General features: G+C 39.6%; 1 pseudogene; it reads left to right on the plus strand.

Moving 5' to 3' along the window:
* Positions 1-3,523: 3,523 nt before the first annotated feature.
* LOC114080505 (oxysterol-binding protein-related protein 9 pseudogene) lies at positions 3,524-5,354 on the plus strand (annotated as a pseudogene).
* The last annotated feature ends 646 nt before the right edge of the window (positions 5,355-6,000 follow it).

Raw genomic sequence — 6,000 nt, forward strand, 5'->3', positions numbered from 1 at the left:
TTCCACCATCCTGGTTAACCCACTGCCCCCTCCCTTCCCCTCCCACCCCTCTGCCCTATCTAAAGTTCCTCTATTCCTCCCATGCTCCCCCTCCCTACCCCACTATGAATCAGCCTCCTTATATCAGAGAATATAAAGAACTCAAAAAGCTAAGCAAATAATAATAATAATAACAACAACCCAATCAACAAATGGGCCAAGGACCTGAACAGACACTTCTCAGAAGAGGATATACAATCAATCAACAAATATATGAAAAAATGTTTATAATCTCTAGCAATTACAGAGATTCATCAAAACTACTCTAAGATATCATCTCACTCCAGCCAGATGGCAGTTATTATGAAGACAAACAACAGTAAGTGTTGGCAAGGATGTGGGGGAAAAGGCACACTCATACACTGCTGGTGGGACTGCAAATTGGTGCAGCCAATATGGAAAGCAATATGGAGATTCCTTGGAAAACTGGAAAAGGAACCACCATTTGACCCAGCTACCCCTCTCCTCATTCTATACCCAAGGACTTAAAAACAGCATACTACAGGGACACAGCCACATCAATGTTTATAGCAGCACAATTCACAATAACTAAACTGTGGAACTAACCTAGATGCCCTTCAGTAGATGAATGGATTAAAAAATGTGGCATATATACACAATGGAATATTACTCAGCAATAAAAGAGATGTCTACCTCTCCAAGATAAGAGAAGTTACTAATTGGGCTCCATGATAATAGCTGTCAGCGTGAGGAAAGAAAGGGGAGAAGAAGCTGTCCCCTTCTCAGGTGTTATCCTTGAAGGGTTAACTTTCCCAAAACAGTGAAAGAAAAATTTGCTTTTATGTGAACTTCTGCAAACTGTGAACTTCTGAGCCCCTCCCCTTACATATTGGGTATAAAATTCTGAAAATACCTTAACTTGGGGTTCAGGGGATTATTTAATTACAGCAAAAGCTTTGCCTTCTAAATCTGGCTGGAATGCTTTGCCTTGTCTGTCCCTACAACATTAAAATTGGACACTTTAGATAAAACTATTATATCATGTCTAAATTATAATCACCCTATTTCTAAGAGATAGCAACTGTTGCTACTTTTGTTTGTTTAATTACTTTTGTGGACAAGTTCTATGAAATATGTTTCCCTTGCTGTGTGTAGCCATTTACATAATCATTTAGTGATTAGTCATCTTTTAAAAGAAATTTCATCATTTTATTTTTTGGTGCTTGGATTGAATCTATAGCATTGTGCATGCTAAGCATGTGTTCTACCATTGAACTACCCCCACCTTATTTATTTATTTATTTTTAGTTTGGTTTCCTGGTATTCCCCTAGGGAAAGCAAAGTTTTTGGTCAGTCATGATTGGTTGGAAAGTGTGCTTTAAGCCAGTAAAGCCCCATGGACTTTGCTGATAAATCTCTGTGTGAAATGCCTTTGGTTAAATTAGAGTCCTGAAATGGTGGTTTTTATTTTGTCCACATATATTGGTGACTTTTAGGGAGAGAATTTGCCATGCTTTTCATTCAACAAATCTGTTTTCACTGAATTTTAACTCCAACCCTCAGTAAATAAGAATTCAAAGTAGTTTTGGATTGAGTTTGATTTATATTTCTAAAGCATTATTCATTCTCAAAGCACTTTGAGAAATTTTTTTGTGGGGCTTTACTCAAAGAAGGGAGCCACCCATCAGCTTGGGGCAACATGTGAGTTTCATGGACTTCTGTGCCATTTGTCCCATCTTCTTAACCTATCAAAATCCCTAGTTCTGGGGAAAAACAAACAAACAAACAACGAATTCTGCACTTTTATCTGGCTTCTGATTTTGTTAAAAAGCAAACAAGGTAAGAATATTTTGTCTTTGCTGGGCGTGGTAGTGCCCACCTGTAATCCTAGCAGCTCATGAGATTTAGGCAGGAAGATCACAAGTTCAAAGCCAACCTCAGCAATTTAGTGAGGCCCCAAGGAACTCAGTAAGACCGTCTCTAAATAAAATACAAAAAAAGGCTGGGGATGTGACTCAGTGGTTAAGCGCCCCTGGGTTCAATCTCTGGTATTAAAAAAAAATTCTGTCTTTGAGAGAAGTTATGACAAGAACAAGAGCATCCTCTCTAACATGGACATTAGGAAGCAAAAATGTCAGGCCTCCAAGAAGAAATCCTTCCCATATTTGGGAATGCGGACACTCAGGGGGTCTGGAATAGTTCTTTCCTTAGTTTCAGTTAAGGAGGGAAGAGAAAGAAGTCTATAGTCCAAATTTGTTGTTCAAGTTCTTTGAAAGGGCATCATTTCTCTGAATCCACATCCTCTCTAGGTAGGGAATTCCCTGAATTAGTTTTTCCATGGAAGATTCCAGGCTTCCTTGTGCAATTACTCCTCAGTGGAAATCTCCAAATCGTGTATGTGATTTTTTTGTTACCATTCAGAGTCTGAGAGTATGGCTCAGTAGTAAATTGCTTTCCTAGAATATGCAAAGCCCTGGGTTCAATCCCCAGTCTCTCTCTCTCTCTCTCTCTCTCTCTCTCTCTCTCTCTCTCTCTCTCTCTTTCTCTCTCTCACACACACACACACACACAAAAACTAACCAACCAAACAAAACCCCAGAACCTGAGGATGTGGAGGTTTGACTGTGCCTATTGTGCTAGGTACTGTGCCAGACACTAGAATATAAAAGTGTATGAAACTTAAGTCCTGATCTTCAATTCCTTACTATTGACTGGGGCGGTAGACAATAAAAGGTGATTTATTTTTTATTTTTATTTTATCTTTTAATTTTTATTTTTTGATTGTAGAGGGGAATTGCAAGGGAGAATTTTTTTTTTTTTTTTTTTTTCCAGAAAAGGCTAGAGGTGACAGAGAGCTTGGTGTGGTTCAAGGACTTGCAGGTAGTTTCACGAAATTGCAGGATTCTAGGTGGTTCAGTCATAGGAGATTGGAATGGTAAAATTAGGAAAGCAGGAGCCTGATCTAAGAGTTTGGGTTCTATGTTTAATAACATGGAATCCATTTATTATTTTTGGCTAAGAGAGTACTATGGTCAAATTTGTATATTGGAGTGATTTCTCTGGTGGCAGTATAGATAACAAGAATTGGGCAAAACAGGAGGCAAGAAGGCAGTTAGTAGTCATTCATATCAATTAAATATTTCTGGCCTTTTCCTGGCACATGGTTGGCTTATTTGCCCTTGAAATTAGATGTGGCCACAAGATTTGCTTTGGTAAATGACAAGTGGTTGGAGTGTTTTCCACTTCTGGATGGAAGGTTTAAGTGTCAGTTTACCATTTGTCACACTTACTCTTTCCTTCTGCCCTAAAAACTAGCAATATTCAAAATAGAGGCGGAGTGACGCGGTGCTCCGGGGGACGGGCTGAACCTCTGGCTAGGCCGTCTGCTCTGCCGCGGGTCCGGGAATCTGATTGAGGGAGTAGAAGAGGGGTGAGCTGAAGCAGCCCCCGGCTCCCGCCCCAGAAGGCACCCAGGGCTGGGGCTTCGGAGAATGGCTTTCTTGCTGGCCGCTTGCGGAGGTTTGGATTCAGGATTTGTTCCTAGTGTCCAAGACTTTGACAAGAAACTAACATAGGCAGATGCTTACCTTACAAATCTTGATAGAACAACTAAAGCTTTTTGATGACAAGCTTCAAAACTGTGAAGATGATGAACAGAGAAAGAAAATTGAAACTCTCAAAGAAACAACAAACAGCATGATAGAATCTATTAAATACTGCATGGTGTTGCTGCAGATTGCTAAAACTACTGTTAATCCTGTAGATGCAATATATCAACCCAGTCCCTAGGAACCTGTAATCAGCACAATGCCTTCCCAGACTGTCTTACCTCCAGAACCAGCTCAGTTTTGTAAGTCAGAGCAGCGTCTGTCTTCCTTACCCATTGAACCTGAATTAGCTACCTTGGGACATCATCAGACTCCAACATGAAATAGTACAGGCAGTTGGCATTCACCACCTAGTAGCAGTCTAACTTCTTCATGTCATGTCACCTTGTCTCCAAATACAGTTCCAGAGTTTTCTAACTGTAGCAGTGAAGATGAATTCTATGATGCTGATGAATTCTATCATCATCCCCAAAACGGTTAATAGATTCTTCTGGTTATGCCTCAGTCTTGACACATAGCAGTTCGTGAAATAGCCTAAAGCGCCCAGATACCACAGAATCACTGAATTCTTCCATGTCCAATGGTACAAGTGATGCTGACCTTTTTGATTCACATGACTGATAGAGACCAAGATGGGGAGGCAGGATCAGTGGAAGAGCACAAGAGTGTTATCATGCACTTCTTGTCACAGGTTAGGCTTGGAATGGATCTTACTAAGGTAGTTCTTCCAACATTTATTCTTGAAAGAAGATCTCTTTTAGAGATGTATGCAGACTTTTTTTTTTTGCACATCCGGACCTGTTTGTGAGCATTAGTGACCAGAAAGTTCCCAGGGATCGAATGGTTCAGGTTGTGAAATGGTACCTCTCCGCCTTTCATGCAGGAAGGAAAGGATTGGTTGCCAAAAAGCCATTTTGGGTGAGATCTTTCAGTGTCACTGGACATTACCAAATGACACTGAAGAGAACACAGAGCTAGTTTCAGAAGGACCAGTTCCCTGGGTTTCCAAAAACAGTGTAACAAAAGTGGCTGAGCAGGTTTCCCATCATCCACCCATTTCAGCCTTTTATGCTGACTGTTTTAACAAGAAAATCCAATTCAATGCTCATATCTGGACTAAATCAAAATTCCTTGGGATGTCAATTGGGGTGCACATCATAGGGAAAGGCTGTGTCTCATGGCTAGACTATGATGAGCATTACATTCTCACATTCCCCAATGGTTATGGAAGGTCTATCCTCACAGTGCCCTGGGTGGATCTAGGAGGAGAATGCAATATTAATTGTTCCAAAACTGGTTATAGTGCAAATATCATCTTCCACACTAAACCTTTCTATGGAGGCAAGAAACACAGAATTACTGCTGAGATTTTTTTCTCCAAATGACAAGAAGTCTTTTTGCTCAATTAAAGGGGAATGGAATGGTGTAATGTAAGCAAAATACACAACAGGGGAAAATACAGTCTTTGTAGATACCAAGAAGTTGCCTATAGTCAAGAAGAAAGTGAGGAAGTTGGAAGATCAGAATGAATATGAGTCCCACTGCCTTTGGAAGGATGTCACTTTCAATTTAAAAATCAGAGACATTGATGCAGCAACTGAAGCAAAGCACTGACTTGAAGAAAGACAAAGAGCAGAAGCTCGAGAAAGGAAAGAGAAGGAAATTCAGTGGGAGACAAAGTTATTCCATGAATGCTGGGTTTATGATGAACCATTACTGAAATGTCTTGGTGCCGTGAAGCATTAGGCTGGGAAACAAAAGTTTATACCCAATGACCAGGGCAAGTTGTCCAAATTAAGCAACAATCTTCCTTTGGGAGAACCTATCACTCCCTTCATATTGCAGTGGTTCCTATCTCAGGGATACTGGACTTTCTGATGCAGATGAACAATTAAAGCTGGAAAAGCTTCTCTTTTTCTATGGCAGTTAAGATTTTGACTTCAGTCCTGAGAAAACTTTAAATTTTGAAACAAGATGTCTGCTCCTGTTCCAGACCCCATGCTTTGAAATTTTTCACACCCTGTACTCTTGTTCTGCTGTTAAGACATGACATATAGACTGTTATTTCCTCATTCATGTAATCTCTTGGGTTCTACATATACAAATATATACACACAAGAATATACCCGATGGCAGATTTTTCATAAATCTTCCATGTATTGTAAATATTGGTTTCTCAGAGTTGTTTTAAAATATTAGTGCAATGTATTAAAAGCAAGTGTTAGGAAATTTCATGGTTTCACTTATGATAACTTTTATTTTGGAAGTGAACTATTATTAAATTGCATCTAACCTGGAAAAACAAACAAACAAAAAGCAAAATGGAGGTTATTCTGTCAGTTTACATACTTGAGAAAGAGTGACATGGCAAAAATTCTGGATAGATGGTAAT

This window comes from Marmota flaviventris, chromosome 6 (genome assembly GCF_047511675.1).
Source record: "Marmota flaviventris isolate mMarFla1 chromosome 6, mMarFla1.hap1, whole genome shotgun sequence".
NCBI lineage: Eukaryota > Metazoa > Chordata > Mammalia > Rodentia > Sciuridae > Marmota > Marmota flaviventris.